General features: G+C 39.1%; 1 long non-coding RNA gene across 1 annotated transcript in view; it reads left to right on the top strand.

Annotated features, from left to right (window-relative positions):
- Window positions 1–24267, top strand: part of LOC147917803 (uncharacterized) — a 76630-nt gene extending 52363 nt beyond the window's left edge. The window contains exon 3 of the long non-coding RNA XR_015554533.1: window positions 24152–24267. This is a non-coding gene — a long non-coding RNA (uncharacterized LOC147917803). The remainder of the gene's footprint in view (window positions 1–24151) is intronic.
- Window positions 24268–26597: the final 2330 nt, after the last annotated feature.

Here is a 26597-nt window from a genome sequence, read left to right as displayed (position 1 = left end):
GTTTTGTCATGTGACCAAAGAATTCTAAGGAAGATTAATCAGTTGATCCATCTATCCATCCATTCATCCATCTATATCTACATATTTACCTATCTAGCTAGCTATCTATCTCAGTCTTATCTATTATCTTTCTATCTATCTATCTGTCTATCTATCTATCCTTCCACCCATCTATCTATGTATCATTTATCTATCTATGTATACACATAGAGTTAATTTTCACTGTATGATTAGAATGTGCTCCATCAGCACAGGATTTTTGTTTATCTTCTTCTCTTCCATTCCTAACATTAGCTGCTTCTTCCTCCTCTCTTTTTGTACCCTCTGCTCTAAGATATTTTCATCAGTTACTACGTGGAGGCAGGACTTGCTACACTGAGTGGGGAAGATTCTGTGGCAACTCTTGCTGCATGGAGAGTGCAAGGAGCATTCCCCTGTGGCTGAAGCCTTTCACCCAGCAGGGATGCACAGTCCCCTGAGCCCCATGCGGTGCACTGATAGCACCAAGAGGAGACGCATTCTTGTTCCTGGAAGATAATGCTACCGGATCGATTTTAAGATTCACTGCAATTCTAGTGTTTATGATTCTCTAACTACTACTGTTATCAAGGGTGGAATTGTTAGTGAAGGAAACGTGGACATTTTTCCCAACATGGAAAAAGAGAGAAAGAATTTCCCCATAAAAATACTGGGAATGTTTAAGAGAATTATGTCTCAGCCTGTCTGGCTCATCAGGAATAGTTGATTATGAGTCCTGTTATTTATGCGCCTTTCCCAGGCTCATGAAGGATTCGAGATTATACCATGTCATTCTCTTTTCTGCACCCCCATATGATGGGGAAGAGCCCCTGTTTCACTGCATAGAAAGGGGCTAGGCTGGGTTTAGGTAATGTCTTTTATTTCTTCTGCAAAAAAATGCATACAGGCACAAAGTTATATTCTAACTCACTTTTTCAAGTAAAAAAGAAATTAATTTTAACAGAATCTATTGATTTATGAGCCTAATATATGATTTATTCCTTTTCTTGATTTAATATGGATTTTTATTCCATGTAGTATTGCTTACTGTGTGTGAAGATTAAATTCATCTATTACTTTTCAATCGATTATCCTCTTATCATTCAATAGAACACAATTAATTGAATGCTATTAAATAACTTATTCAGTCATTGTAGTTGCCAAAAAAACGATAAACTATTCTTCTTTGTGTGTAATTAATAATTGTATACAGCAGAAAATAATTTGACATTATTAAGCAATTACCATATAATTATTTCTGTTAGCAAAATCCATTAAATGCCATTCAATCAATTTTCCTACAATTATGTTGTTTAGTAAATTATATTTAATTCACCCTTAAAATCAAGATAAATTTGAAAAAAATCAGTTTTACCAGCATAATTATAAGAAAATTCAATAGCTCAATATGTTAAAGATGTTTTTTAAAAATAAAAACTTCAAATAAAGCAAAATTTGACAAGTTTTTCAAAATTGCAATTTCTGATGGATCCATGTCACTTTTCATTTTTGGATCTCCAACTACATACCATGATAAAATTATCAAATCTTCTTTAAGATGGTAGTATTTATACATTTAAAAATTAGTAACTTGAGACAGTTTCAATTAAGCTTTTCCAGCTTTGATTTCTTCCCTCTCTGCCACCCACCGAAATTGTCTTTTACTGCAGACTTTGGCACTGAATTGTATTCAATCTAGTATTTTATCATGTAACATGTTATTCTCTATAGGTTTGTTCATGTACACAAACCCTTTCTTACATCAAAATGTTAACTTCCTTAAGAGCAGAAAACAGTGTGTGTGTGCACGCACACGTGCATATGTGTTTGTGTTCTCCATTTATTTAACAGATTATTGCACATACGGTGAGAACCGAATTTAATGGAAAGAAAATAAATTGAGTTGACTATTGGCATGGAGCTTCGACCAAGGCTCATGGAGTTCTGTCTGAAGAGGTTACAAGATTTAAACAATTTTAATGATCCAATGACAAGGTTTAGAAAACCAACTATATCCAATTTTCTGGATTAGTTGTTCAATCAGATCGCTGCTTCCCAAGTCTGTTTTATTTATTAAGAAAAAGTAATTAAAAATTTGAAGAAGACGGTACTGCAGTTTCAGTCCCTCAAAAAGACATATAAATGGCTTAGAGTCAGCTATAAGCAAATAAACAACTCAGAAAAGAAAGCAATCAAGTTAGCATTCTTTTGGTTGAGATGAATAGACATGACTTCTCTTTTATATCACCCTTTTGAACTCTTCCAATGATTTTACTTTTTTTTTGGTGAGGAAGATTCACTCTGAGCTAAAATCTGTGCCAATCTTCCTCTACTTTATAGGTGGGTCACTGCCACAGTGTGGCTAACTAGTGGTGTAGGTCCACGCCTGGGACCCCAACCCGTGAATCTGGGCTGCCAAAGCAGAGTGCACTGGACTAACCCACTACACCACAGGGCCAGTCCCCAAAGATTTTACTTTTAAACATTGTTTTCAAAATATCTCAGTCTGTATCTTACCTCTCCTTCAGGTCCAATGGTCCAAATTCTACTTTTATTTTAAAGTCCAACTCAAATATTTTGTCTGTGAGGCCTTCACAGATACTTCCTCCCTAAGCTGCCTCAGACACATTTTTCATCTCTGTCCTGGTGGGGATCGCTCTGTGTCATCTCTATTGAGCCATTTATCAGTGGGAAGGGTGGCCAGTAAGGTAAATGTCTGTATCTTCTTTCAATTCTCAAATGCAGGCTCTTTCAGGAGAACGATCACATTTCATGCATGTTTGTTTACTCAGAGAATGAACATGGTAAAAACTTGGTATTTGCTGGATGAATACAAATAACATTTCAAAGAGAAGCAGGAAAGGAGGACTGGGAGATAGGAAGTGTAGAAAAGCAACTACGTGCTGGTGTAGCATGATGGACTCTCATCTCAACCTCTTATTGGCTACTGTCCCATTTTTATATAATTAATAGTAATGGGCATTGGGGTGGAGGTAGGATCCAGTAAAGCACAGAGAAGTCCCTAAATCTCCCCACCTCTTACATCAGTTTTTCCTGTGGCCCACTCTCCTCACTCTTCCTCTAAAACTCAGATTGTCACAGCCAGTGTACTCAGCTCTGTTCCTGGCTCTGCAGGGCTGGCGTCCACCACCTCGGATTTCACAACCTCTCACTTTTCCCAACACTCCACCCACCCAAATTTGATGAAGTCAGGTATAGAACTTTTCCACAGCTGTGCAGATCTGAAGAGTGCCAGTGGTCCTGCCTGTTTCGATCTGAAAACTTTTTTCTTTTTCGATACATGTGTTGACTTGTCAACATTGATGGGTTTGGGTTGCTTCCTGCTTTTCATTCAGCCAGTGAGGAGCCAAAAGTGAGCTGTTACTGTAGGCTTGTTCTTCTCGCCATTTCTAACACTGCTGTAATATACTGTGGTTGCTACTGGAGTCAAAACTCAGTGATTAGTAAAAAATGAAATAAAACTCTCTCTACCCCACTTAATTTTCCTTTCCAATTTGAAAGGAAAGGAGGTTTCAACCTATTTGCATTTTAAATTCAAAATTTGTATTTAAAGCACTTAACAGGGTCCTTTGCATGTTGACAGCTTCCTTTTTAACTTATCCTAGACTAGGCTCTGTAATGTGTTGTGTCTTAATTTGCAGAATATGTGCACTGGCATAATGTTTAATTAGGCTTTGGTGTCAACTTAAAATCTAACACCATCAGCATCTAATGAAATACCAGAAGCACTTGGATTCTGCATGACAGATCTCTTGCAAGAAATCTCCTTCCTCTGACTGAATCACTTAAAAATAAAGAGGGGGGCCAGCCAATGAGAAGAATGTGAACCCAGTTTCGTAGATGAGATGTTTCTGTGGCCATAGCCACAAGACAGAAGAAATAGAGTGGAGGGAACTATTGAGCGAAATCAGACGCACCTTCCCTTATGTAATTAGTAGAATTCTGAACAGATGGGCATAGATTAAATTTATGCATATAAAATTATTTTCTCATTGGCTAACATCATGGTTTCAGGTGGGCTTCATTTTTTATTTTTATTTTCATTTGAATTCAGGGACTATGATGAGAACTGATTTGGAACACAGGAGGTTAAGATATAATCTTTGCCTTTGAAAAGGCTACAAATTAGTAGTTGGGTAAGAGAGGTACAAAACAATAAAACCAGGCAGGTTATTAGCTGGTGACCTTGGGGAAGTTACTTAGCCTTTATTAACCTCATTTTCCTTTTCACTAAAATGGTAATAACACTAATATCAACCCCAAAATGTTGTCAGGCAGATAAAAATAAATAATGTATGTAAAATATTATACTTAATTCAGTGCCTGGCTCATAGTGAGTGCTCAACACATTTTAGATATTATTACGAGTTACCTGTTGCTAATTTTTAGGAGAGTAAAAATTGATGAAACCAATGTATGTCAGTTTCCTATTGTTGCTGAAAAAATTGCCACATACTTGGTGGCTTAAAACATCACACATTATCTTGTAGTTCTAGAGGCTAGAAGTCCAAAATCAGTTTCACTGGGCTAAAGTCAAGGTGTTGGCAGGTCTTCTTCCTTCTTGAGGCTCTGGGGGCATTCCGTTTCCTTGCGTTTTCTAGGGTCTTAAGGCCACCTGCAGTTTTTGGATCCTGATCCCTTCCTTGCATCACTTGTCATAATATTTCCTACTTCCTTTTAAAGACATTTACCCTTATTACTTAGGGTGCACCCAGATAATCCAGGATAATCTTTCCATTTAAAGAGCCTTAACTTAGTCACACCTGAAAGTCCCTTTTGCAATATAAGGTAACATTCACAGGTTCTAGGCCATTATTTAGCCTACCATATGGTTTTTAAAGGAAGATTAATTAGGAGGTGGTGTGCAGAATGCTTTCAACTCCACTTCACGTATGGAACCTACCCAATAACGTATAATTTCTTTGGAGTCTCCTAGGTGCACAGGTCTTTTCAGAGTGCTTTAATTTTTGAAAGATAAAGTTCTCTTACATCTTAGAGAAACCACTGGAGCAAGTGGAAGTTCATAGCCCCTATCCATCACCCAATGTAAAAGTAGCAAGCAGGAAGGTCTTTGGCTCAGGATGGTTCTGGTTTTATATGATCCAAGTGATATCACTAGGATCCTTTGGAAAGAAGAGACATAATTCACAGGACTCTTGGTGTTGTTCCAGTAATTCAATGTCTACTGATATAACTTATATCTCTAAATCCTAGATCTTTGAGCTTTAGAAAACCTACAGGCCTAAGGATTAAGAAATTCAGTTTCCTTTCTTATCTTTTAGCCACATCCAAAGCAGCTGGTATTCCCTTTCCTCTGAAGTTTTCCCATTTCCAGTAAGTTACATATTTTTATATGAGTAATTTATTTGGATAAAAATAGCTTTTCCCACCTAATTCATGAAAGATCCTCTCCTATTTTACCAGAGGAGGTTCGTTGCTGGATTCCACATCTAAAGTAGCGTTTACCAATCTGTGTTCTATGAATGAGTTGTTGAACTCTGTTGAACCCCACTCAGGTGGGGCCTTTATCTCATCTGATCCTTGCAACAACCCAATAAGGTAATTATCATTATGGTCCCATTTTACAGATACAGAAATGGGGCTCAGAGAAGTTAAGTGATTTATGCAAGTCTATGCCATACAAGTAGAATAGGAACTTGAACCTAGGTCTTTCACCTTTTTGGCTACATCTTATATATTTAGGCACTCAAAAGTCAATTTGCAAGGCCATAAAGAATTCAATGTTTTTTCTCAGATCCTAGAATCAGGGTAGGATGTTTCAGTTCTGTTGTATGTATGCATTTAAACATGCTGGGAGAAAGCTGACAAGTCAACTTAAAATTGGGGAAGGAGTTGCTTACTGACTAATGTACCTCCATCAGTGAGTAGCTTGGGTAATATTCAGAAATTAAAGAGCACAGTGTTCAGCTGCTAAAATGATATCTCCCCCAGTCCCTCAGGAGTCCCTGCAGCAACAGTCAGGACTGGACCACTTTTGCCAGCTGTTTTTGGGTGAATCTTGTTTTTGGTGAACACACACACATACACACATACACACGCACACTGTTCAGTTTCCGCCAGTTTCTTAGTGCTCTCATTCACTGTGCTACAGGGCTCACCCTGAAGGTTCAGCCCATCTGCTCAGGGAATGATGCCTTCACCACAATTATCTAATCATATTACAGCAAATATCAAATATAGCCTGAGTGACAAGGATGAGGCTGCTCAAAGTAAAAGAAAACAGGAGCATTCAACACAAGGCCTAGTGCCAAATAAGTGTCCTAAGTGTAAAACATACATTTATATCATTGGGACGCTATAGGAGAATGATAAAAATCAATACATGAACTAACCTGACATCCTAGTTTGAGAAAAAATCTTAGTTCTGAAAAAACTGCAAGATAAGAAGGTGTCTTGGGGAATAACTGTGGATTTGCAATGGCATCCTGGATTTTGCCTAAGCATGGGTTGCAAATTGGTGATCCATTTGTATATTCTGTCTAATACAACCCAGTGTTTTTAAAATTGAGTTTGAATGTCTTTAGACAGGACATGCTCTTTCTGCTTGCCAACCTTGCCCAATTATACCAGCCTTTTCCCACATTTAGGTTGCCTGGCTGGAACCTGAATACATGTGCCTGCAACTGTACTGTATCTTCTGTTGCCCTGTTATTTATAATCTCTACATTTTGATAGCGCCTATGATCATTCCCAACTATTTTCTCACAACGGGGAGGCCACACTGGTTAAAGTCATCCTCTAATCTCTCAGCTGCAAGGGTTTTGTGCAGTAGGTCAGGCAGGACTAACTACGTAATTTGTAGGGCCCAGTGCAAAATAAAAATACTGGACTCCTTGTTCAAAAATTATTAAGAATTTCAAGATGGTGATAGCAGAGCATTAAACAAAGCATTAGTCTTTCTCTGGGTAGAACACTAAGCAACTGTCCAGATTAGAAACCCATGAAGCTGGCCCTGATGCCCAGGGCTGAGAGAACATCCTTAGTCCATATTTCCCAGTGCACCAAGGCTTCTCTACCACCTAGAGAATGGTATCATCCCAGCTCAAATGGAGTGAGAATCCGTAGAATGGGAGAAATTTGGGGTTCTTATCTACCCATATTTTACCTGCCCAAAAGGCTAGACGAATTTGGTAAGCTGAGATTTCACTGAGTAGGGAAAGTAAGGAGCAGCAGTCTTTATTCTCAATGATCTCTGGTAAACCTCCTAACTTGTTGAGACCAAAACCCAAATTGATTATCATCACCTGAAAGACAGGGGTCACATAATACATCATTTCTATGTTGTCACTTTAGTATGTGGTAATGTAAAAAAAAATTCCTTACTTCCATGGGTCTTATTTTACATTTCTTATAATAGTTGGGAGTTGAAATAAGCCAGAAAACAATGGGTTGTGTTATGAAAAGACATTCAGCATGGCAGGAGAGCTCAATACTTTTTCAAGTCTTGCAAGAGTAATCAGAAACTTTTATCCTGGAAAAGAGAGAAAAGGATCTCCAGTTAAAGTTGGAAGATGGAACACAAATTTTTATCTCTGCTCCCTCCTGAAATTCCACTAGAATTATAAATTTTTTTTTTTGAGGAAGATTGGCCCTGAGTTAATATCTGTTGCCAATCTTCCTCCTTTTTTCTCCCCAAAGCCCCAGTACATAGTTGTATGTCATAGTTGTACATCCTTTTAGTTGCTGTATGTGGGATGCTGCCTCAGCACGGCTTAATGAGTGGTGCATAGGTCCGAGCCCAGTATTTGAACCAGCGAACCCTGGGCCACTAAGGTGGAGTGCTCGAACTTAACTGCTACGCCACCATGCCAGCCCCGAATTATATAATTTTTTAGTAAGATATAAATCTATAAATTCACAAGAAGAGAGAAGAACATGGTGGCAGATCAAGGATATAGATAACGTTTTGGAAAACAGACAGCAGATGGACTGCTTATAACTCAGTAGAGAAAAAATATCCAAACCCAATCCTTCAGAGTGGAGACGAAGAAGAAGCAACCCAATTCAAGCTTCAGAACCCCAGAAAGACACCTGCTTTCTCTGAAGGTGGGGTCCAAAGGGACTGAAATGGGAAGATTGCTTGAAAGTACATTTGAAGTCCAGTTAGTCTCCCTGATGCCCTTTTCCAATCCTCTCAGATCCGTGATTACTTCCTCCCCATCCTGGCACGAGATAAGAGATCAGGTGCCATACAGGGAAAGGGGGTTAAGTGAAAGTATTCACTCTGAACCATGAGACTCTCCAGTCTCCACACTCCTTTTCCCCTTTAGAATGCAAACACCTTAGGTCCTCCAGGCAGGAGATCGGAAGCTACCGCTCTCGGGAAGCTGAATGTCAAAGAGAAAAGACTTACAGAAACTGATACTGACTTCCAATGAAAATAAGTGGTACCTGCCCAATCACCATACAGTGAATCCCAACAGTCAACAAGCCCTTCTCAGGCAAGTGGAGCTTCCAACTGGCTTTTTAACACCTCACTCTTATGAATGGACCATCAAAGGTCACACTATAGTTCATAAAAAGCATCTAACATCAAAGATAGGACCAAAATCAAGTATAAAAAAAAGAACTTCATAAAAAACAAAGACAATTGTAAGGAGAAGAAATCTTTAACAGCCAAATTTGTAATTAATATTCTCAGAGAGATGAGAGATTATATTGCATTAATAAATGTCTAACAGGATGATATATAAAATTAAGAGCCAGGGAACAAGAAAGAACTCTTGAAAATTAACAATATAATAGTAGAAATAGAAATTTAATGGAAGAGGTGGAAAATTGAGGGAAATTTCAGTAAACTATACTTCCAAATCTTTACATGCCTGGTTCTAGTTGACTGCCTCACAGAAGTCTAGATTTGTTTTTTTTTTCCAATGTTGTCTCTTGATAAAATATCAGAGAATTCTCACTTGTGCTCACAGGATTAACTCATATATATCTTTGTCATTTTCCATTTTTCCATAGGTCCCCATAACAAGTGCCAGGACCTCAGCCTTTATCCTTTTCATTTTCCTTTAAAATGTATCAAATGCTGTGGAGGGGATAAGGAATGCAACTCACATGTAATAAGAGCTTGGGTATCCGTGGTTCCTCTGAACTGGTGCTGGCCCTCATTATCTTTCTGACCTATTATTTGCCTCACTCTGCTTATCTGTACTACTTAAAATCTGTGCTCACCCAGGGCTAAAACATACACTGTATGTCCTTTACGAATGTAGATATGTATAATAAACTGTAAGTGGCTCTCAATCGGAATATAATCTTAGTCATTTTCAATGAATGTAAGTCCCAAGAGAGCAAAGATTTTTGGCCTATTTACACTGTATCCCCAGTATCTAGAAAAGTATGCGATACATAGTAGGCACTCATTAAATATTAATTAAGCAAATGAAGGAATGCTGTGTTGAAAAAGACCCTCATTGGAAGGAGAAATCATCTTCCAAATATAGATGTTGGTCCCTTCCTCCTGGGCACATACCCATTATTTCGACAGTAAAGAAGCCTGACATGGTACCAATGGGAAAGCAAATACAATTTCTAACAAGGGCACTGAAATCATATAGGCAATTGTCAGATAGAGTAGTCATTCACATGATTTTTTATTAGGGTGACCGTAATTTAGGATCCAAACCAGCACACTTTTGTGAGTGAAAGGAGAGTGATAAAAATAATTGTCGGGCACTAATTTATACACAATTATAAACAAGCATAAACTGTGAATGTTCCAGGCAACTAGCATATATCATTACCCCATTAAGGTTATCTTTATATTGATTATTTTTAGATTGACATCAAAATGATAACATAAAATAATTTGAAAATTCTTATAGAAGATTATTTCTTGTGGATAACCCACATTTGGCAAACAGTATCATAAAGGCTATTCCAGCATTAGAAAGAAAATTGCATGAGAAGACCACGCTGAGATTTAATTATCCTGTGAGTGGAAAACAGAAAAAAGTATATGTTTAGGAGCATGTTTTTCAGGGAGAATATATTCGGCTGGGATATGGTATTCATGGTGACATTTTCCTTAATGCAGCTACTGGTTTGTACAAATAATTCCATGTCTGCATCTGGGTATCGGCCTGAGGTTAAGACCTTTTCCTTTCCCCTGGCCCATGATTCTCCATTACATATTTTTCTTTTCTCCTGATCTTTCATCTTCTCTTAAAGGATCAGTTTTCTCTCCCCCATCAAGCCCACTTCCTGCATAAGGCTGGGACCAAGGGGCTGCAGAAGGGCCAGCACCTCCTAACAGGGTGAGTGAGGGGGCTGCCAGGTGATGAATGGATGCATGTGGAGCAAGGTAATAAACCAGCACCCCAGTCATGTAATCTTCCATTAAAATGAAATGCATACCAGGCATGCGGCGTTTCTGCGGCTTGTACCCTCTCCCATAGAAGATCATGAATAAAAGAGGGAAGTGTACTGCTGACAGATGCCAGCATGCATAAAGGACACTTCCTATAAAGGCAAAGCTCCGGCTAACAGATGGACTAAAGATGTGAGATGCAGAAAGATTTACCAATCTAAATAATTCAAGGGAATGTCGTATGGCAAGCTCGCGCTTTTCGGAGGGAGCCAGCAGAAGGTGCAGATGGAAAGGCAGGCCAAGCCTTTCCCATAAACCCATTAAGAACGGTACTTGTCTGAGCGACAGTATGTCGCAGAAGGCCCAGGGAGAGGCCAGCAAATGAGAAATTTGCTTCTAGAGTTTGTCCTACAAGGTCAAGAGCATATTTAACAGTGAAGGTTGCGGCATTTAATGAGAATGAAAAAGGGGTGTTATATGTTTCATTGCTTATCCTCCTGCCCTCTTCAAAACTCCCCTATTCCTGAGTCCTTTGTCTTGTGAGAGCTGAAATGACGGAAGGTGAAGATGTCCAAAGCTCTTGTGAGAGGTCTAGCAAGGCTCCAGCTTCTTAGTGCTTAGACCGTCAGATGCAAATTACGTGTGGCAACACTGCTTCCTATAAATGTTCCTCAGAAACACATGACCACTCCATCTCCCCAGGCCCTGTTGATCCCTGCTGTCTGCCTACTCATGAAACGTTCAATCCTGTGTTATTGCACATTGTTGGGTTTATTTTCATGTACTTGACCTGTCTTCCAGACAGCATGATACTCAACTTGAGAAAAAAAGACTCTTCCTCTCCACGGGGACTCGCTCTGAGTAGGTACCCAATGAATACTTCTTGATAGTGAAAACCTTTCAGCTTAAAGGGGTTCTTCCTTAAGAGCCTCCGTATCCTGCACAGCTGTGCCAAAATGTTAGCATCTCAGGCAAGAGGGGGAGTGACAGAAAACATCATAAAGTGCATTGGAAGGAGAGCTGGACAAAACCCCATTCAGGCCCTGGTTAGCTGGGCTACTCTAGACAAAGACAAAGCCTTCGTTCCTTAAGTGCAAAATAAATAATTTAACAAAGTAATTTCTAAGCCCCTTTCTAGCTCCAGTGCCTAGTTATATCAAGATTTAATAGACAACTTCCTGGATCTGGCAATGTCTAGATTAGTAGCTCTGAAACTTGCTTCCAAAAACCATTGCGGCATCATACAAAGGTGTTTACTAGCATGTTCCAAGACGGAAAACCTAGACTATGGGGTGAAAATTTTGTTTTAATTTATTTTAAGCAATGAAGGACTGCCTTTTATTTTGAGGCTACACTTATTAATTTTTTACTTTTTGGATTTTGTTGTGTCTTTATATGAAATGAAAGAAATAACAAGATAGCAGACTTTGCTTTGTTTAAATTTCTATTGTGAAACAAAACAAAACAAAAGAAAACTGGTCACCCTGTGTCTGTTCTCCCTACCTACCTGCACACAAATCTTTTCTTGTTAACTGTCTTAATTTTATTGATTATGAAATTTAAAAGTCAGAACTGCTGGTGTAAGTGCAGGAAGAAGACAAGTGTTCCCCTTCCTCCAACAAAGTATCATGGATGCTCACAGAGTATAGCCTTCAAGAAATAAACATTGATTTTTATGAGCTTTTGTGGATGTAGATTGCCAATTACCGATGTTCATGTTTTTGAAAAACCATGCAAAACTCAAATTGTTGCGAATGAGTTTCCAGTTTTCCAGTTCCCTAAATTATCAATTCAAAGACTCTATTTTCTTTTTCTAATTAATTTTCACCTGGCAGCAGCTGCCCATACTCCTCTCCCTTCAACCCAACTCTCTGACAATTGCATCAGTTAATAACCTAAAACCCATCAAAACCTCAACCCAGGAAAGGAGCTCTGAGGTAGATCCTTCTGTAAAGCAGAGAATTATTTTTAAATCATCTTTCGTTTGTCCATTCTGCTTATAAATATCAACTATCTTGTAGAAAGCTCCATAATCTTGGATTATATTAGAAATTAGTTGTTAGTTTACCTGTTAACTCTTGTGCTACTTACCTTGAGTTCCTTCTCTGTTAACACTCAAGTGTGTGTGTGTGTGTGTGTGTGTGTGTGTCCAACAATGATCTGGGAAGGTTTTTTTCCCTTCAGCTTTTCTCATGGTTTTCTTGAATCCTTTTGACCCTGACCAATTTAGAGTATATTCTACTGGGGGCAAAGACACAAGGTTTATAGCTTTGAAGTAATAGCCATAGGTACCCTCTCTGTTTCCTTGGCATTGGAAATGGTGCAAATAACTTCATCCATCTCTGGTGTGATGTATCACCTCTTTTTGGTGACCAACAGTGCAGCATTTCACGATGTTGATATGAGTTGATATCCACTTGCTCATCACATTCCACAAGAAAGTTCTCACTGGCAACAATGTACCATGGTCAATTTTTTAAACACTCTGACAGTTCTTAGTATTATGAAAGGCATTTATTCCGACATCACCAAATCCTTTACCAGTTCTCATTACCTGATACCCTAGTGAAGGCAGAAATGGCAGATATCAATCTCAGGCCAGCTGTCAGGAGTGAGAAGTGAGTGCACTGCTCATTTCTTTGTATCAGAGCACTCCCTGTTTGAGGTCACAGGGGCAGTTCCATTTAATAAATTACTAGAATTAGGACTCTGCGTGGTCTTGACTTCCAGGCTCTGAAGAGTCCCATGTACTGACGAAGATGCTGGATTTTTGTTTGTTCACTTGTTTTTCTCCTGCCAGCAACAGGCAGTGCACCAAGGCAGTAGGAAAGAGCTGTGTGTGCACTTACAAGTGAGAGGTACCTGAGTAAAGCCTGGCCCGGCCCCATGGAGGCCCTCACATTTTGTTATTTTAAGAATCTTGTCAGTATTGATTCACATTAGCCCGCGTGAAACAGATGAGAAAACCATGAAGAACAAAACCAACCAGTTATCTCATGTAGAAATCCAGCTGTTACTGCCTTATGAAAAGCACTTTTTTGTTAAAAGTTTCGGTCATGAAGGTCATGACAAATTATAAATTTTTTCTCCCAGTTTTGCTTTCAGGATATTTCCCATCATGATTTCAAAACTAAATTTGTAAAGACCTGTTACTTTAAAATGTGATAGCAAAATTAAACAACAACAATAAAATATTTATAGATGCCAATATTGTTTTATTTTCAAGAACTGTGTTAAAGAGAAATCGGAATTCTTCTCTGAGGAAATGAAGACAAGAAATGAGACATATAGATCTCCATTTTGAAGGTACCCAAAAGGTCCCCAACCAATAACCTTCCTGTGAAGGCTACTAGTCTATCAGCTGTACCCACATACAATCAAATTTTTAGTGTCTCACTCTTATATATAAATGGATAACCCAGAATCACCAGACATTTGAGGAAAACACTTAATATCTGAGTTAGAGACCAATACATATGAGCAGGAAAAAAGGAGAGAAAGAAAGCAAGAAGGAAGGGAGGAAGGAAGGGAAGAAGGAAGAAAGGAAGGAAAGAAGGAAGGAGAGAAGGAAGGAAGGAAGGGCAAAAAGAGAGAGAAACAAACAAACAGAGGAAAACAGAGAAAATCGCAGGGAATAGAAGAAAAGAATACTGTAATTAATATCCAAGTAGATATTGATTACACGAAGAAAATAAGGAAAGGATTCTATGTACAGGAACTTTCAAAGAGTAAGAGTCCCCCAAAAAGTAAAAAAAAAAACAAAAAACAAAAAACAATGAAGAAGCAGAAAAATACAAAGGAATAAAAATCAGGGAGAAATTATAAAATTTGAAGATCATTGCATAGGGTCAACCACCTGAAATAATAGGAGTTCTAGAAAGAGAACAAGAAAAAAGAGGAGAGATCATTACCAAAGTGCTAACTTAATATATTTCCCCGAAGTCAAGGAGACAAATCTAAACATTGAAAGGTCCCATTAAGAGCTCATCACAAGGCAAGGAAACAGATCTCCATCAAGGCCTACCATAGTGAAGCTGAGAACACCAGGAATGACCTAGATACTTTTTGGAGAGAAAAAATAGGTCTTGTATAAAGGATTGGGAGTCCGTGTAGCATTTTATGTCACAGAAACACTAAAAGTCAGAAGCCAAGGGGAAAGTTAGAAGACAAAAGAGAAATGTCTTTCGATTTGCACCAAGAATTCTTACTCAGCTGAACTAATCAGAGGGTAAGGTAGAATGAAGAAACTTTCAAGAACAGCAAGAGCTCAACATTTTATTTCCCATGCACACTTTTTCAGAAGCTACTGGAAGATACCTTACTCCCACATAAGAAGGAAATCAAGGAAGAAGACACGGGAACCAGGGTAAAGTATAGGAGCAAACACTTCAGGATGATGCCGGTGTGACAGGCCTGGAGAGCAGTCCTTTTATGGGTGCCAGGGGGACATGGTCCAGGAAGAATGTCCCCCAAACAAACAGACGAGATAAAACAAATCAGAACTGATAAGTTACCTGCTGTGTCTGACGATTTGGGGGATACTTTTAGCAATCTGTCAGAAGTTTCACCACAAATTCATCATAAGGCCATAGGTGAAAAACAAGGCAATGATTATTAAGAAACAAAATATTGTATGAAGTGGAAGTGTAGTCACAATGCTATCTGTGGCTAAGCAATAATTACGTAATCTCCATAACTTAAACACTGCCTATAGATGTCACTAAAAATTGTGAAATGGTTACATTGGGAAAGATGGAGAATGTTAGGTATGTGTGTGAATGTGTGTGCATAAGAGAATGAACTCAATCTTCACTTTACATAGGATGAAATCAAAAGATAACGTCTACAAATACAAAATTAAGACATGTCAGTGTAAGAAGGTTATTATACAGCATGGAACTCAGTTCCAAAAGAGACTGCTAAAAAGTTGAAAGTCAATGCTTCTTGGAAATGGGCCTTAGAGTGGGAAGAGGTCAGTTGTGGCAGGATACTGTTGCCTTTCATCGGATCTTATAGAAATAGTTGTCTATTTAAACCATGAACATCTATTTTATACGTAATGAATATACACATCAGCACATATACTGCAATTGATTATAATATCAAGTGTAGGCCAATAAATTTTGCTGTGAAAAACAAGAAAGTTAATAAGAAATAAGAAAAGCTGGGCCGGCCCCGAGGCTTAGCGGTTAAGTGTGAGCGCTCTGCTCCTGGCGGCCCGGGTTCGGATCCCGGGCGCGCACTGATGCACCGCTTCTCCCGCCATGCTGAGGCCACGTCCCACGTACAGCAACTAGAAGGATGTGCAACTATGACATACAACGATCTACTGGGCTTTGGGGAAAAAAAGGAGGAGGATTGGCAATAGATGTTAGCTCAGAGCCGGTCTTCCTCAGCAAAAAGAGGAGGATTAGCATGGATGTTAGCTCAGGACTGATCTTCCTCACAAAAAAAAAAAAAAAAGAAATAAGAAAAGCTTAGTTTTCAAATCCGTTGGAATAAAAATGGAATGGCTCACTTTGTAATTTTCAATAAAAGATCATGGTGAATAATGTATACATGACCATGTAAACTTAATTTTCCTGACAGGCATTAAGATATGTCGATATCTTATACACAAATATAATCATATATTGTATTATGTACAAATACCCACAGACACACACAAATGCCCCTAATAATATGTATAAGTAAAATGAAGTAGAGAACTGAGGTTGGTAAGTGACTCACACATATATATTTCATCCATTCATTCACAAAAAATTATCAAGCAAATACTCTGTTCTTGGCACTGTGCTACATGCTAGAAATTCCAAGATTAAAAAATACTCCCCACAATGTCTTGACATCAGGAAAAAACAAGAAAGGGAGGGTCTTTGGTTCCCAGTGCTTCAAATTCATTGCCAAACCTGCCTGCAGAGCTATGGTCCTCAGTTCAGTTTTCTAGAGCATACGCTGCAAATGAATGTTGTCTCTGGAAACAAACCTTTTTGTCTCTCGTTTGTGGTCAGGGAAGAGTGTTGAAAAAGCTTAAATTAATGTTTACTTTGAAAATTAGAACGAATTATTTTTTCATGATTTAATTTAACTCAGCATTTTTTTCCCCCTCCAATTTGTTTGTGTGGGAGGGAACACGGTGAGAAACCTAAACTTCTAATAGAAGTTGGGCCTCGCACGTTAACGAACATAATCAGCACTGTCCGTATATCCCAATATCCTCCCAAATTTTATTTAAGCGTTGGCCCATCTTTCCTAAGCCGAACTTCCAAATTTGGCCTGACAGAGGACAAGCAGGCTTCCTGACAGCATTTCCCTTGGAGACCTCAGTTGTCAGGCAGCCCAAGCCTGAACTGGCTCTCAGTCTAGCAAAAGGTGCCCTTCCCAGGTTCCAAAGAGCCTCAATCTGTGCTCCAGGTTTTTACTGTATGTGTTAAAGATATTGGATTCTCTTGCTCTCATGACAGCAGATGAACCCTGCTTCCCCAAAGCGAGATTCTACCCAATTACAATGAACCCTACATCATGCTTTGTGCAAATAAATTTTTGTTGCTGCATTAAATTTTAACTTTTTGTGAGGACTGTTAAAATTCACTGCATCTCGATATGGTTGGAACAGTTTTGGGAGGCTCCAGGCTGTCATGTGTAATAAAGAATTGCCTCTGCCCAATGCATCATGAACAAAATCACTGCTTACACTCTTCTAATGTTGAGATATTCCTCTGGAATTTCTTGGTGTGTGTGGGGAGAGAGGAGTGAAGATACAGGAAACAAAGCAAAACAATGTTACAGGAACTTTCATGTAATTGTAACTCAGTGACACTTATTCAACTCAATATTATGAGAGAATATTCCCATTGTACATAGGAGAGAATTTACCATAAGGGAATTTTGGTGGAATACTCAAGTGCCAGTGAAATTCTACTTTACCTCACTTCCCACTCATTCTCAGATTAACCCATTTATCCACCATGGCTACATGACAGAGAGCAAGACATTTGTGTTAAGAATTGTAATAGGGCCAGGTTCTGATGAGGAAAGTGGAGTTGTGTACACTCGTGTCCAGTCTGAGGACTTCACCCAGGGAAGTTTCTGGGTAGACTATTAACACTTCATAGGAAGGAATACCTTGGTGGGTGATTGAGAGTAGGGAAGAGAGAAGCTATATCTTGCTCTAAGCTTTCTTCTCCTGTCTTCTCAAGTTTGCCTGGTTAAAAAGAAGCCTCTGAATACACAGCAGAAGGAATGAAATGGTGAACTTTACCTTCCCCTCACACAGGCACCCCATCACTGTGCTAACCTCAAAATCTATGTAGGATATTTAAATGCAAACATTATTAAGTACTGGCAGTTCCTTTGCTCCAATCATACTTTCTCTTAAAACAAAAAACCACGAGGGAAATTATATGCAAAAAGCTATGTTAATAAAGCACTCAGGTACAAATTTATACTAAAAAAAAAAAAGTTAGGAGATACAAAGCCTGAGAGTCTCTTAGTCACGTACAAGCAAACTTATTTCTCATATTCTATATAAAGCTCTTTTAACAGCTTAATGAGTAATCTAAAAAAATTATGTACAGTATAAGTGAATTAATGTTACTGGAAAAATGTTAAGCTTTGATATTTCTGAAGTTTTTCATGCTTCCATCCGTTAGCTAAATGTGACAGCTCGGCTTTTTGGGACCATGTGTATTACAGCAATCACCTATCCACAGGCTTTAAGATCGTATTTCCTCATCAAAGACAAATGTCCTTCATTCTCTCCTCTAGGCTTATGCTTGAGGTAGATTCTCAAATTGTTGAGACAATTCCTCCCACTGGGCCAGCTCTACAGTAGGTGGGGTCAGCAGTATAGACAGGGTTGCTTGATGTGCGTTTCTTAAGAAAACAATACCTTCAACAGCCCTTGGCCTGTTGGACCAGTGTCTGAAAAGCTAGCCTTGGGTTTGGAGCCATTTGTTTCAAGGGGCTAACAGCATTTATTAAGCCAATACCTCAGAGAGGGCGATACTTGGAGCTATTCGACTTTATTGTAAATCAGAAGGTTCAAAGCATTTACAGTTGTTGCCACATGCACAGAAATCCTCATTTGAGTATGATGAAAAAAGTGCCTAAGAGTAATCAGACGGGGCTCACCTTGAGCACCCAACTTGAATCAAGTGCTTATGCATTGTTTTCTGGTTCCAATTTTCGTTTTGTTGGCAGTCCTTTGTAATGCCCCAAGTTCCATGATGTAATTTTAGTGAAATAAAATTTGAACAGCCCAAAGTTATGTAAATAATGACATTCAGTTTCAATTGCAATCACTAATTGATCCCAGCCTGCTAAGAGGACGCCTGGTGGCAGGCAGTCACACTGCAATTTGGGCAGGTGGAGGTCCTGCCAGCTTGCTAATTTGTTTGGCCTGGCTAGTTAAGTTTAAATATATACGTCACTTTAAAATCTTAGGCAGGCAACACTTCAAAGACACAGGTCACATTTCCATATGGACAAACATCTTGGACATGATGGAGTGAAAATGAAGAATTTGAGAGGAGGTTACATAGGGAGTGCTTATTAAGTACAGTACAGGGAAGAAGGAGCTCTACGAATGGATGTGTATGGAAAAAACATTCTAGAGGACTGGGAGACGACCATTAGTTAGTTCATACCCTTGTCTTAGATGACTTTCTTGGCCACATTACACTCATTTCTGATATTTGGTCAACTTTGTTAGAACATTTCTTTTCTCTAAGAGTAATCTTAAATTTTCTAAGCTATAAATGCGAGGCTATAGACCCTGCATGCGTTTATAAATGTGGAAGGGATCACCAGCATAGGGACCTAGGAAGTCATTTAGGGAAATGGTTCTCAAAGTGGGATTCTTAGACCAACAGCATGAGGATCACCTGGAAACAGATATGCAAACTACTGCACCCCATCCTAGACTTACTGAATCAGAGAGTCTAGGGGTGGGAAGCAGCAGTCTGCATTTTTGCAAGTTTTCCCAATGATTCTGATGCATGCTGAGGGTAGAGAACTACTGACTGAGGGCAACACAACTAGGAAGTGTAAAGCCAGGAATCAAACAAGAAAATTAGACTCCAGAGTTCTTGCTCTGGGCCATCAAAACTCAAGGACTTGTGATGGTATCATCTTCCAAAGGGGTGCTAAGCAAACACAGCTTTCCACAACCCAGATGATTAAAAGGGAAACATTACTCTAAAGTTAAATAGTAGATTAACAAGTTAGAACAAACAGAGAGAAAATAGTCTCCCTCCAAATCTACTCCCATGAAAAGGGAGTTACTTAAAACCTCCAGAAGTTGAGGCACCTGGAAATACAAATCCTGTTCCTCTTGCTGTGTTCTTTACATACAATCGTGTGGGTGGCTTTGTACACTTCTGTTCATTTTCTTCACCTCAGTCAGAGGAAGGGCACTTTCCTCTTCGTTGCCTTGTAGGCGAGTGATGGGAAAAGTTGCAATTTACCCCCATGCTTTCAAGTCTAGTCTCCTGTACTCTCCCTTAAAAAGCCCTCAGTGTGCTCTCCCTCAGGGCTCCAGACCCCAGTACTGGCTTGATATGTAAGTCCCACAAAAAGGGGATCGAGAATGGAAAGGAAGAGAGAGGGAGAATCAACATCAACAAAGATGGACTGGGTGATGGCGAGTGGGAGATGATTATTAAAAAAAAGAAAAAGAGAGAGAAGATGGAGTTAGAGGAGAAGAGGGAGAAAGAATGAGCAAGGGAGAAGCTAGGAGGAAGGAACCTGAGGAGAGAGTAGGGAGGTGGAAGAGACAGGAACAAGGAACAGCTGTTTGGAATAGATTGCATGCACCATCCATTCTGAGTGGACTCTTTCCTGTGTTCGTCAGCCGTCTGCAATGTGGTGATTAATCATTCATGTCAGAATCCCTAATCCTATTCAATGGAAAACAAATGCCATGGCACCCAGCCCTTTGCTTATCCATGCACTCCGCATGCTTGCCTGGGCGAGGCTGTCTGGGACAAAGATGGTTTTCTGGGGACCCTCAATGCAAATTCTCAGCAGCTCCACATGTTGAAGATGCCCTATGATCTCAAGGGACTTGCCTTTTATGAGAAGAAAAAAAAATCACTCACAATAAAGGTCAAGTTGTGCTAGTTAAGCAAACAATCAACATTCATTTAATTCTCTTTTAAAGAGAAAAGTAGCCCCGGTTATTTGTAAAGCTCCTTCCTCCAAGGAACACAGAGTAACTCACACCAGTTACTTCCTCAGTCCTCCTGGCACCCCTTTGCGGCAGGGGTTAGCTCTGTTGTCTCATTTTGCAAATTCTTTCTAAGGTTGTGCAATCTGCTGTCCTACCCATTCCAGTCTTCTGGCTCACTTTCTTCATCACTTTTTTTGTTCATTGATGTGAAGTTTACACTGGAAGAAACAGTCTAGAAAAACAATTTTCCCTAAACTGTATTAAAACCGACTGCCTTGGAAATCATCCTTTGTATTGGGACAATAACGAGATTGTCTAGCATGGAGTTGAAGCATCCAGGCTCCAGAATCAGACAGGCTAAGCTTCAAATCCCAGCTCTTCACCTGGGTAGCTGTATAGCTGATGGCACATGGCTTTACGTCCATAAGCATCAGTTTCCTCAAGTGCTAAGACTAGGATACTGGTAAGATCTACATAAAATGATGCCTGTAAACTGCATGACCTAGAGTATGTGCTCAACAGCTGTTGGCTTTTTTATCTAGGAAGTCAGAGAACTGAATCTTTTCACTGTTGCTCTGTCTTTTGGGGGGAGAACCTGAGCAAGTAGAACTGTGTTCTGGGGATGGGCATTAATTTTGAGCACTTAGCTGCAAGGCAAAGTTTCTAGTGTGTCTACTAGGCAGCCTAAGACCTTCAGTGGCTGTAAGAACTAAAAAGACTCTGCTGCTCCCGACCTCACACATCCCTAATTCAGCATAAAATAATGGTGAGGAACTCCATCAAAATTCTACTTTTTTCTCATGGTGACTACTATGTTTTTAAAATCTATAATTTTTCTTAAGACTTTTCCCTCATTGTTTGTTGGTATGAATTCTTTGCTGGTGCCTTAATCTGTAGTAGATTGTCTCCTGTTCATGGCTGTATTCTCATAGTAAGAAAAAGTTGGAACTTGGTACTAGTTGGGTTCTGAAATACATTTACTTACTGAAGACCTATTATGAGTCAGGCCCACATATGAGTTTTACATCGCTCGACTTATTTAAACTTCACTTTAACAGCAACTTTACATGGTGTTACTATCCCTATTTTTCAGGGAGGGAAAGGAAACTCAGGAAGTTAAGTGGCTTACTTAAGATCACACAAATATTAAGCCAGAGTAAAATTAATAAACCCTATTATCTCTAGTCTCTGTAACCTAGCCCATGTGGGGAAAATAAGAAAGAGGCTGATGAGCCAACTCTAGGAAAATCAAGAAGATCCAATTGTAAAAACTAGGACTCTTTGGACCAAGTTAATTAACAGAAAGAGGAATCTAGACAGGAAGTTGTAACATTGAACCATTTGGCACACCCATATAAGGGTCAGACATTCTTTGATGTTCTTTATTATATTCCATAGTCATGAGAGTATAGGGCTGTGTGATAAGGGATTGAGATCAAAAAAGAAAAGGAAAGTTGGAGTGTACCTATATCAATGCCTGGGACATAGTAGGTGCTCAAGAAATATTTATTAGCTGGATGTATGGAAGAAAAACAGCTGAGCATTACGTGGGCTTTTTGGGAGGTCGATACACTCCTGGCCTTGGAATTATCAGAGGGCCCAGAACATCCAGGTTTGGGGATTGTACCAGTGAGGGCAAGGGAGATATTGTGAAAGACCAAAGGAGATTACAGGGGTGGGATTACAGACCTTTTCTTTTTAATATGGAAGATATTTGTCTCCTAGGGTCACTCTTCATCTGCCAGGAGAAATGTGAAGTCACAGATAAACATTAACTTTAGTTAATATTCATATAAAATATGTTTTATTAAAACCACTACATATTTTATGACATACAATGTAAAATTCAGGTCAGTTATGAAGTTAAAACATATATCTCTTTCTGCAGACCCTAGAATCTGGGGGCCTATCTTTTTGGAATACTTCAGTGGAAAATGTTGAGAGTTATTGGATCAAAATAAGAAATGAAGAGCAAAGATAAAAGCTAGCAATAAAGCCACAATGAACCAATAAGTAGGGATGGATAATACTCTACCTACTGGGGAGAGGAGCTCATTCTCTTAATTTCAGTGTTATTCTTTCTCTAAAATGAAGGGCTACTCCCTGAAACACAAAGAGGCTAAATGGGACAAGAAGTTCTTCTATGCAGAATCTGAATAAATATGTCACAAGAGGAGAGAGCACTTAGCATAATGCTAGCCCAGAGTTAGAATTCAAGAAATGTGAGTTGAGTCAGTTGAGAAAAGAGGCAAGATGAAGTGTGCCATTGAGAGGTCTAGGATGGGGAAACACGTGATGCTTCTTTGTGATCCCCCAGCCCCTAAGAGGAGACCATGAAAGACAATTACTGTTTTCCCACCAGAAGTCTTTTGGTTCCACAGTCAGAGAGAGTTCTGGGCTGGGTAGACTAAGGATCTCATAGTGGCATTTCTTATATGTTTATGGTGTTTGAGTCCTGTGAAGAAGCAGTAGAAGTCTTGCTGACACAGAGCTGCCAACTAAGCTGATCAGGAGGAAAGCAGGCCCTTGACCGTCGCTCTCAGTAATCTCCCCTACTCTTGGTTGTCAAGGACTTTCCTATCAACAGACAGCACATGCTAGACAGCCCCAAGGCCCAGGGGTTGCAGAGGAAATTCAGTATCAGATACTCCTTGGATTAAATGACTCTACTTGTCCCTTCCACCCATACTTCTAAGAATGCTTGTCATTAAGTGAGTTAGAATTCAATTCCTGGATAATTCTTTTTGTGGTGTGATTCTAATTCTGAACTTTTGTTTAACATTAGAACATAAGGTATACAAGCAAGGTGTTTATTCTTGCTCTAATGGATTATTTGTAGAATAGCAAGAATAAGAAGATGCCATCCCAGTTGTATGTTTGTTTGCCAGTATAAGGTGAATTTTGCTCCTTTCCTCAGTCCCTCCCTCAGCAGCATTAAGGCAGTCTGGGTAGTGAATTTATTCCTCTCAGAACTGCAGTTTATCATTGCTGGGTGCTCTCTAAATCCACTTTTAATTCACTCTTGTGTCTCAGAGGGCGTGGCTACATGCCTAAAATGTCCTCCCCTGGAAGAATGAATAAAGGCAACATGTTCAGTTCTGATGGTGTACGGTCACTTGGTCCTGATTGTCAAGCATCTTCTCCTGGGTGCCAAAGGAGTGAGAAACCAAAAGATAAGAAATCCAAAGCATTTTAATCTCCTTCCCATATTCCTGAAGGAGTTTAATCTCAAAACATAGAAGCAGCAGAATTTCATCTCAATCTTCTCTTATAAGAAAATGGAATGGCTCTTATGTGGACATCTGAATTCTGGGAACAATTAGAATGGCAAAAATGGGGGCTCAGTAAATGTGTGGGATTAGTAAAGAGTAATAGATGTAACCATTCAATTTTGACATTTAATCCATCCCAGTGAGGTTCTCATGATCGGTGTCTCGCCAACACTTTGTATGAGTTTTATTCCTTTGTCTAGTGTATCTCATAGAAATGATGATAACTTCATATTTGTTATATTAGTAATATTCTTTCAAAGAGATAAACATTTAGATTAATTGTGACTAACTCTCCTATTTTTCTGCTTTTGGCCGGACTGATTAAAACCGCAGTGTTCTGCTTTTCTACTGGTTTTCTGTGTGGACGTCAGAATGAAGAATGAAGAAACATTCTCTGCTGGTATGTCTTTGCTCAGCGTTCACTGCATGGGAACAAGTGTGTATCAGTCACTGTGTCTGCTTCCAAGTTATTTGTACCGTAATAGTAGGGGATTCACTTCTTAGTGACCCCAAAATTATTTATTGAGCATCTACTATGTTTTAGGCATATTGCTGGTGATAAAATGGTGAACAGAATTGACACAATCGTGCATTTATAAAACTAACAGATTAGTAAGGATCAGAAAAAGTGTAATAAATGTTACAATAAGGGCAAGGGACGGAGGAGGAACATTTAATCCACACCTAGAGGGCCATTGAAGGTTTTCATATGGAAGTGTCTGTCATCTAAGCTGAAAAGTGGAGAAGGTTGATAAAGAGGAGGAGCAGGAGTAAATGAGGGGAGGAGGATGGAAAGGGAGGGAAAGAGTTGCGGGCAGAGGGATCGCTATGAACAAATACCCAGAAGCGAGAGAGAGCATGCAGTACGGCTGGACCACAGGGTGTGAAGAGGGAATGGCAAGATGTAAAACTGGGCAAGTAATCAAACAACAAATCATGGCCTAACTTTTAAATCTTATTAAGAAGTTTGTACCTTATCCTCATGGCCTTACGGAACTGCTGAAGTTTAAACAGGGAAGTGATAACACCAGATTTGCATTTTACAGGAAGTTTTCTGGCTGCAGTTCTGCTATAAGATTGAAGAGCAGTGAGGCTGCAGGAATTAGGAGGCCCTTGCAGATATCTGGATTGCAAGAAATAATGACCCGGGCTAGGAAGTGGTAATGGGGAAGGAGGAAATTGATCAAATTCTAGAGCTATTTAAGAAGTGGTGTTGCAAGAGGTGGTAATTAGATGCAGGTTTGAGAGAGAAAGGAGCCAGGATGTGCCCACATTGGTGGTTTGGGTGCTTGGGTGGTTGATAGGCTGGTCACTGAGATGGGGCAAAGTTTATCACAATGCCTTTTGCACATCTAAAGATGTTTCTCTGAGGAAGAAATACTGAAAATAGCAGGCAGTGAATACCTGTAAAGTAATGGTCTCTGCGTTAGTTACATAATGGAATTATATGAGGAGCTTAAAAAAAATTTACAAATACTTGCATCCCATCCCCTGAGATTCCTTTTTTTTTTAAATAATTTTTTTAATTGCAGTAACATTGGTTTATAACATTATATAAATTTCAGGTGTACATCATTATATTTTGATTTCTGTATAGATTACATCATGTTCACCACCCAAAGACTAATTAAAATCCATCACCACACACATATGCCTCATCATCCGTTTTGCCCTCCTCCTTCCCCACTTCCCCTCTGGTAACCACCAATCCAATCTCTGTCTCTATGTGATTGTTTGTTGTTGTTTTTATCTTCTACTTATGAGTGAGATCATCCAGTATTTGACCTTCTCCCTCTGACATATTTCGCTAAGCATAATACCCTCAATGTCACAAATGACTGGGTTTCATTGTTTCTTATGGCTGAGTAGTATTCCATTGTGTATATATACCACATCTTCTTTATCCATTCTTCCCTTGATGGGCACTTAGCTTGCTTCCAATTCTTGGCTGTTGTGAATAATGTTGCAATGAACATATCTTTACTCATGTATTCTTAATTTTTTGAGGAATCTCCAGACTATTTTCCACAGTGGCTGCACCAGTTTGCACTCCCACCAGCAGTGTACGAGAGTTCTTCCCTTCTCTCCACATCCTCTCCAACACTTGTTGTTTCCTGTCTTCTTAATTATAGCCATTCTGATGGGTGTGAGGTGATATCTTATTATAGTTTTGATTTGCATTTCCCTGATAGTTAATGATGTTGAACATCTTTTCATGTGTCTGTTGGCCATCTGTATATCATCCTTAGAGAAATGTTTATTCAGATCTTTTGCCCATTTTTTAATTAGATTGTTAGTTTTTTTGTTTTTGAGATGTATGTGTTCTTTATATACTTTGGAGATTAACTCCTTATCAGATATATGGTTTGCAAATATCTTCTCCCAATTGTTATGTTGTCTTTTCATTGTATTGATGGTTTCCTTTGCTGTGCAGAAGCTTTTTAGTTTGATGTAGTCTCATTTGTTTATTTTTTCTATTGTTTCCCTTGCCTGGTCAGACATGGTACTTGAAAATATGCTGCTAAGACCAATGTTGAAGAGCGTATTGCCTATGTTTTCTTCTATAGGTTTCATGGTTTCAGGTCTTACATTCAAGTCTATAATCCATTTTGAGTTAACTTCTCTGTATGGTGTAAGATAATGGTCTACTTTCATTGTTTTGCATGTGGCTGTCCAGTTTTTCCAACACTATTTATTGAAGAGACTTTCCTTTTTCCATTGTGTGTGAGATTCTAATTTAATTGGTTGCGGTAAAAGCTAGAGTAAAGATTTTTAAAAA

Source organism: Ceratotherium simum, chromosome 2 (genome assembly GCF_057802395.1).
Source record: "Ceratotherium simum simum isolate JZ-2026a chromosome 2, ASM5780239v1, whole genome shotgun sequence".
Lineage (NCBI taxonomy): Eukaryota > Metazoa > Chordata > Mammalia > Perissodactyla > Rhinocerotidae > Ceratotherium > Ceratotherium simum.
Note: the sequence above shows the minus strand (reverse complement) of the source record. Positions and strands in the feature narration are given on the sequence as shown.